Source organism: Phoca vitulina, unplaced genomic scaffold (genome assembly GCF_004348235.1).
Source record: "Phoca vitulina isolate PV1807 unplaced genomic scaffold, GSC_HSeal_1.0 scaffold23, whole genome shotgun sequence".
NCBI lineage: Eukaryota > Metazoa > Chordata > Mammalia > Carnivora > Phocidae > Phoca > Phoca vitulina.
Genome location: NW_022589726.1, coordinates 27,846,103 through 27,854,743, shown reverse-complemented (window position 1 = coordinate 27,854,743; position 8,641 = coordinate 27,846,103). Strand labels below are relative to the sequence as shown.

At 38.3% G+C, this 8,641-nt stretch overlaps 1 non-coding gene across 1 annotated transcript; it reads right to left on the bottom strand.

Moving 5' to 3' along the window:
• Positions 1 to 1,949: 1,949 nt before the first annotated feature.
• LOC116642681 lies at positions 1,950 to 2,113 on the bottom strand. The gene has a single exon (XR_004301370.1). It is a non-coding gene; the product is annotated as a U1 spliceosomal RNA (small nuclear RNA).
• Between the last annotated feature and the right edge of the window lie 6,528 nt (positions 2,114 to 8,641).

The following is an 8,641-nucleotide window of genomic DNA, read 5'->3' as shown; positions in this document are numbered from 1 at the left end:
CACTTCCTCACTCTGTTTATATCCCAAAACACAGAAAAAGGAGACAAATCTCTCTACAGGATTCCAGCCATGAATGTTTTGTGTGATAAATGATGAACTTGATCTTCTTTCTCATCATTTGCAATTATACACAGGCTGGAAGTAAAAAAAAAAAGGGGAACTTACCACTCCACCCTCCTTTCTCTTTCCAGAAACCGATTTTAATATCATGGTAGTAAAGCTCTTTACAAAGTTTGCTTCATATCCATGTAGTCTCAATTTGGAGCTAGTGTCATGGATTCAAGTGTACTGATGAGTCAGTATTTTAAAGGGAAGAGAAAGTGAGTGAGTGTCATGCTTTCTTCTGCTGGACCACTCTCATATCTACTTTGCTCTGAGAGAGATGAAGATTAACCTATACTGAAAATCCTACCATGTCTGTTGGTTTGCAAACTGGGCCCTGCACACACAGGGCCGGGAGAGACCAAAGAAAGAGGCAGACCACTCCAGATTGGTATGTGGCATGTTTAATAAGTGAGGGCAGGCTTGTCTTGGGCAGCCACAAGAAGAGTAGATCTCCACACCTGCCTGCCAGAATCTTGAAAGTTTATACAGAGGGCTTAACTGGGATCAGTCACAAAAACTGTCCAGATGGCCTCAACAACACATCACTATCTCAAGGCTATGCCCTTGGAGCAGCTTCTGGGAGTGAGGAAGGCAAGCAGAATGCACATTCCATGGACGGGGAGGGGGTGAGGAGCCTCTAATTACCCAGGTCCAGCTCATGGGTCAACTGGCAGTCACATCCTCCTAATGACCTCCCCCAACATGTGCAGAGACTACTGTGGTGCATTCTCAAAATCACTTCCCTTCTGAAGTGAAATGAAATAGCAGGAACCTCTTCTGCCCACAATACTGATTCAGGGCTAAGGACTCAGAGTGATCCAAGGCTCCAAAAGTACAAGGGTCAAGTCTCAGGACTTACCATACAGGTTTCTGGAAGTAACAATTTCACATCACTTCTGTCTGTTTCATCTATTTTCAGTTGAGCCAGTTTATTGTTCTTCTATATATGCTACTTTTTCTCACTTTCCAGTGACAACTGAAAAGACCTGATCTTGTAATACACTACAAGGATGATTCTTTCATTAAACATACCAGAATTCTCCATCCAAATAAGGTTTACTCAGTTAAATCTTTATCCTGGAAAGCCAAACAATCATTCTATTGATGTGCCATATCTCAAAACATTTTCAGAAGTTCTACCTGGAAATTGTCTTCAGGGCCTGGAGTATATTTTCTTAAAAGTTCACAATGGCAGCAAATAGGTCTTTAGGAATATAATTGACTTAGAGTAGCAATTCTCAAAACTTTTGGTCTCAGGATCCTTATGCAGGTAAAAATTATTGAGGACCTCAAAGAGTTTGTTCATGCGAATTGTTTATTAATATTTACCATATTAGAAATTAAAATTAAAAGTCTTAAATTTTTCATTCATTAGCTTATTTTAAATAACATAAATCCATTAAATATTAAAATAAATAATTTATTTTATGAAAACAATTACTATGTTCTCTCAAACAAAAAAATTTTTGTGACGGAGCATTACTTTACATTTTTAAAATCATTTTAATGTCTGGCTCAATAAAACACAGCTGGATTTTTATACCTCTTTTTGCTTACAATCCATTGCTATGTTATTTTAATTTAAGTATTTGAAGAAAATCCGCACTTACACATATGTAGTTGGAAAGGAAGGATTTTTTAAAGAATTTTTTTCAGATAATTGTGATATTCTTTGATACTATGCCAAAACTCAACAAGTAGTAGTTTCTCAAAGGTTAGCTGCAAAGTGAAATCTGAAACCATATCAAGAAATTTTTCATATTCTGCCACATTAAAATCCACTGGTCTTTTTTCCACTTTGAAATAATTCTTTTTTTTTTTTAAGGAAAATGAATATTTTTTATAAGGGGAAAGTGCAAACACAATTCCCGGCTACCACAAATTATGCAGTTGAGTTTCCCACATTTGGGAAAATCGCAGGGGTCAGCACATCCAAAGTTCAATGGATAAGCCTCGCCTTGGGAAAACCACCTTTGTAATCATGGTATCTCCCCTGCCAGATAAGTGTGAAAGAATTCTTTATCCATGCATAATTTTGCAACATCACACATTGGTTATTCAGAGAATATTTGAATTCACTTAGTTCTACAGATCTTCCAAATATCAGTACATTTCATTATAAATAGTGTCATGTGCCCTGAAACCTCGGGAAAATTCCACTGTACTCTTGTGAGAGAACAAGAATAAAAAAGGCAAATAACATCTTAGTGTTATTATAAAAAATAGCTTTGACTTCATGGACTCCCTGAAAGAGTCTTGGGACTCCCAGGGTTCCCAGATCACATTGTGAGAGCCAGTGACTTAGAAGATGACTTAAAAGTCTTTCAGAGTCAGGTCTTACAAGGCAAGTTTCCAAATTATGCAACATGAACCATGAGATTTAGGAACTTGATACTTTCAACAACTTAAGCATCTTTTGTGGAAAAATGTATTTCAATAAATTTTTGTTGTCGTTGTCCTGTGTTTTGATTAATGTCAAGCTTCATCACCTTACATCACATCAGAAAATTCATGATGTTGGCCCACCTTAGGTGCTAGAATTGCCCCAATTCACACAGCCAGTTAGAAACTGAGCTGGGTCAAAGTCCACAAAACTTAGCACTGTCACAACAAAAATATTCTCATTTCTAAAACCTTAGATGATGACCCATTTCCTTCAAGCAGTATTCAAAAGGACCATGTTTAGCTTAAGGAATAATTCGGCTATCCCATGGGGTTTACTGAAAAAGGATTTTCTATAGATCTAATGCAAATGTTCCTGTTTTCTCTTTTGAAACTGTGATTTCTGATTATAGAATTTAATAGCTATGAAGAACTAAGAGGCAATCCAGTCCAATAATCTAATTTTATGAATGATGAAGATGAAAATCAGAAAATCAAAAGTGGATAGCTACTTGGAGGCTAAGCTAAACCAAAATCCTGCCCAGCCTTCTCTGCATAGACTGAGAAGGTTCTCAAAGGAAAATATCTCATCTTATCTCAGCTTTGTATTTCCCATTTATTACCCGATCCAAATTGGAGATGTGCAAAAATGTGTCCACTAATTCAGAAATATTTTAGACTTTTTTTCTTTCAAAACTAAGTACATCAGTTTTTAAGTTATATTCTTGTAACCCACCCAGAAGTCACAAGTGACATTTGATTAGCAAGGGATAGAGAAATATGAAATAACTTAGTGAAATGCCCATATATTACAAAGCTAACCACAATCAGAAAATTATTATCTATTTTATCTGTCTTGGTGACATTCTTCCAAATGTAATAAACTAAGGTTCAGGGTCTTGAAACAGGCAATAAAAATGATACAAAAATGACTAAGGATAGGTGGAGTGTCATTAATTAAGCAATAATCCCTATGAAATCAGTCATTACCAGCAGTTTTTTGCTATGGGCCATTAACACTCTAACTATCAAGTCATTAATAGTGGTAATAACCAATTCTGAGGGGATTATTGCTCGAATAAACTGTATATAATGATTTTTAAGCTTTGTAAAAATTTTCACACTTTTATGTTAATCTTTGAAGGATAAGTAAGTATGGGCAGAATTAGCTGAGAATATTACTGGCTCACTTTTTAAAACATAAGTATTTATCTCTCTCTGTCTATTCCAATATATTTTTCTATCATGTCCTTCAAGTTTGAGGATGGTGCTCCTGATATGTTAGTATGTAGAGGGTTTTTCCATCCTCTTTTCATACAATATCCATAAAGACTGTGTGGTAGTTTGCAAATGACTTCACTCATTTAGAGCCCAGCATTACCATTGACTTCTTCATCTGTAAAAGTCCAAGCCCATTTGAACTCATTTTTTGTCCAATTCCACCTAGGTTGATCAAATTGATGATTTTTTTTTCTTTGCATGGTTATAACACTGAGTGTCTTCTGTAATGTAGACAATCCCTGCAGCTTGCTCTAGGTGCAAAAGGTCACACCCAAGATAGAAACAGACTCAATTTAGGGGAGGAGGTGGAAGAAAGGGTTCCTGATTATTTAATCTACATGGTAGCCCACAAACACATCATAGGGAATACAGTCAATAATATTGTAATAGCATCATATGATGACAGAGGGTGACTACACTTATTGTGGTGAGCACTGAGTAATGTATAGAATTGCCAAATCGCTACTTTGCATACCTGAAACTAATATCACACTGTATGCCAATTATACTTCAATAATAAAAATTAAAGAAAACCACTGTAATGGTAGCCCACAGGTAAACCCCTGGCCCTGGCTCCCTCCTGTGTCCCCAGGCCACTGGAACTCCAGCAGCGATTTTGGTGGTAGCTTTTACCATAGTCACATAGCCATCATAAATTTTCTTATTTTTCCCTCACTCTGGATCTAGGGCTGGGGTTGGGGGATGTTGGACCTCTCTGATATATTTGATTAACATCAAAACTCGACTCCTAGATAATTTTACAAATTATAAAGCAATATTGGGTAAACATAGATCCCCTCTAAAAGAATGAGCCATATAAGGAAAAATCATGGGATACTGGGGGAGGGGAAAGAACATGAGAAGAAAAACAGGATTCTTAAAAAGAATTTTTTAAAAATTTTCTTTGCTCGGGCCCCTGGGTGGCTCAGTGGTTAAGCGACTGCCTTTGGCTCAGGTCATCTGGAGTCCCAGGATGGAGTCCCACATCAGGCTCCCTGCCCAGTGGGGAGTCTGCTTCTCCCTCTGACCCTCCCCCCTTTCATTCTCTCTCTCTCTCTCTCTCTCATTCTCTCTCTCTCTCAAATAAATAAATAAAACCTTTAAAAAATTTTTCTTTGCTCAAAATAGTACTAAGGCATAGGAATATTTTATTAAGTGTAAAATTAATGTTGTTTATAATACTCAAGAGGATACTGCCTTTATGAAATTGATAAAATAAACAAGAATGATCCAAAATGCAGACTGCCATTTTAAAGCCACAATAAAAGAAATGAAAAGCAAATTCAACATTAGAGAAAATTAACAAATAACCTAGAAGATAATTTTTTGAAGTTTCTTAGATAAAGGGATAAAAATGATAAGGCTAAAAGATAAGACTGCATAAAAACTGGAAACTTTTGTATATAACCAAACTTCAGAAATTGAATTTTTTTATTTTATTATGTTATGTTAATCACCATACATTACATCATTAGTTTTTGATGTAGTGTTCCATGATTCATTGTTTGTGTAACATCCAGTGCTCCATTCAGTACATGCCCTCTTTAATACCCATCACCAGGCTAACCCATACCCCCACCCCCCCTCCCCTCTAGAACCCTCAGTTTCTCAGAGTCCATAGTCTCTCATGGTTCGTCTCCCCCTCCGATTTCCCTCCCTTCATTTTTCCCTTCCTACTATCTTCTTCTTTTTCTTAACATATAATGTATTATCTGTTTCAGAGGTACAGGTCTGTGATTCATCAGTGTTACACAATTCACAGCGCTCACCATAGCACATACCCTCCCCAATGTCTATCACCCAACCACCCCATTCCCTCCCACCCCCCACCACTCCAGCAACCCTGTTTGTTTCCTGACATTAAGAATTCCTCATATCAGTGAGATCATATGATACATGTCTTTCTCTGATTGACTTATTTCACTCAGCATAATACCCTCCAGTTGCATCCACGTCATTGCAAATGGCAAGATTTCATTCCTTTTGATGGCTGCATAATATTCCATTGTGTATATACACCACATCTTCTTTATCCATTCATCTGTCGATGGACATCTTGGCTCTTTCCATAGTTTGGCTATTGTGGACACTGCTGCTATAAACATCGGGGTGCACGTACCCCTTCAGACCCCTACATTTGTATCTTTGGGGTAAATACCCAGTAGTACAATTGCTGGGTCATAAGGTAGCTCTATTTTCAACTTTTTGAGGAACCTCCATACTGTTTTCCAGGGTGGCTGTACCAGCTTGCATTCCCACCAGCAGTGTAGGAGGGTTCCCCTTTCTCCACATCCCCGCCAACATCTGTTGTTTCCTGACTTGTTAATTTTAGCCATTCTGACTGGTGTGAGGTGGTATCTCATTGAGGTTTTGATTTGGATTTCCCTGATGCCAAGTGATGTTGAGCACTTTTTCATGTGTCTGTTGGCCATTTAGATGTCTTCTTTGCAGAAATGTCTGTTCATGTCTTCTGCCTATTTCTTGATTCGATCATTTGTTCTTTGGGTGTTGAGTTTGATAAGTTCTTTATAGATTTTGGATACTAGCCCTTTATCTGATAGGTCATTTGCAAATATCTTCTCCCATTCTGTCAGTTGTCTTTTGGTTTTGTTGGCTGTTTCTTTTGCTATGCAAAAGCTTTTTATCTCGATGAAGTCCCAATAGTTCATTTTTGCCCTTGCTTCCCTTGCCTTTGGCGATATTTCTAGAAAGAAGTTGCTGCGACTGAAGAGGTTGCTGCCTGTGTTGTCCTTTAGGATTTTGATGGACTCCTGTGTCACATTTAGGTCTTTCAACCATTTTGAGTGTATTTTTGTGTGTGGTGTAAGGAAATGGTCCAGTTTCATTCTTCTGCATCTGGCTGTCCAATTTTCCCAACACCATTTGTTGAAGAGACTGTCTTTTTTCCATTGGACATTCTTTCCTGCTTTGTCGAAGATGAGTTGACCATAGAGTTGAGGGTCCATTTCTGGGCTCTCTATTCTGTTCTATTGATCTATGCGTCTGTTTTTGTGCCAGTACCATACTGTCTTGATGATGACAGCTTTGTCATAGAGCTGGAAGTCCGGAATTGTGATGCCACCAGTTTTGCTTTTCTGTTTCAACGTTCCTCTGGCTATTCGGGGTCTTTTCTCGTTCCATACAAATTTTAGGATTATTTGTTCCATTTCTTTGGGAAAAGTTCATAGTATTTTGATAGGGATTGCATTAAATGTGTAGATTGCTCTAGGTAGCATTGACATCTTCACAATATTTGTTCTTCCAGGGCGCCTGGGTCCTCAGATGGTTGGGCGCCTGCCTTCGGCTCAGGTCATGATCCCAGGGTCCTGGGATCAAGTCCCACATCGGGCTCCCTGCTCAGCGGGGAGCCTGCTTCTCCCTCTGCCTCTCTCTCTCTGTGTCACTTATGAATAAATAAATAAAATCTTAAAAAAAAAATATTTGTTCTTCCAATCCATGAGTATGGAACGTTTCAGAAACTGAATTTTTTAAAAACTGGGAATATACTTATCAAATAAAATCTGACAAAGGGTCATTTGCTTTAATTTTAAGGAACTCATGGCAAACAATTAGAAAATGCTGGCTAGAAATGAAATCTTGCCATTTGCAATGACACGGATGGAGCTAGAGTGTATTATGCTAAGCGAAATAAGTCAGTCAGAGAAAGACAAATACCATAGGATTTCACTCATATGTGGAATTTAAGAAACAAAACAGATGGGGGTGCCTGGGTGGCTCAATCAGTTGGGCATACAACTCTTGGTTTCGGCTCAGGTCATGGTCTCTGGGTCCTGGGATTGAGCGCTGTGTCAGGCTCTGCACTCAGCAGGGAGTCTGGTTGGGTTTTTCTCCCTCTTCCTCTGTCCCTCCCTCTCCCATCATGCTCCTTCTCCCTCTCACTCTCTCTCTCCCCCTCTCTTTCTCTCTGAAATAAATAAATACATAATCTTTAAAAAAAAAAAAAGAAACAAAACAAATGAACATAGGGGAAGGGGGTAAAAAAAGAGAGGGAGGCAAACCATAGAACAGACTCTTAAGTAAAGAGAACAAACTGAGGGTTGCTGGAGGAGAGGTGGGGGGGGTGGGCTAAATGGGTGATGGGGATTGAGGAAGGCACCTGTGTTGAGCACTGGGTATTATACACAAGTGAAGAATCACTAAATTCTGCTCCTGAAACCAATATTGCACTATATGTTAACTAACTAGCATTTAAATAAAAACATTTTTAAAAAAAGATTAAAAGAAAATACTGGTTATAAGTTAGTGGACAGCAAACAATTTAGAAAAGTGACAAACACATATAAAGAAAAAATTCTCCTCATTAGCAATCAAACATACAAATTAAATTAAAACAAATATCATTTTCACTATCAAATTAGAAAAAATCTAAAAACCTGTAATACTACTAGCAAAAATGCAGAGTCAGGAACTGTTGTGCCCTCCTGGAGAAGTGAGAGGAACCAACATACTTGACCTTTGCTCAAAAAGCAATTTGGCAATTTAGGAATATAGCAATATATTATGAGATCTGAGGATCTACAATCTCTATGAAAGAAATACATTGGACTGGCACTCCTGCTGAGAGATGAAGTCTATGAATCCAGGTTGGAGCATGTCACTACTCTGACCATTGAAGAATGGAAGAAGTGATGCTTTGTGACTTCCATAGCAAAATCATACAAAGCACACAACTTCCTCCTGGCACTTTCTCCCACCTGAGATGCTCACCCTGGGCATCATGAGGAAGCCAAGCAGCCACATGAAAAAGCCATGTTCCAGCTACAGTCTCAGCTAGCTTAGGCTCCCCAATCAGCCACCAGCCTTAGCTGCCAGATATCTATCTGATGAAGCCAAGTGGAAGAGAGATGAACTT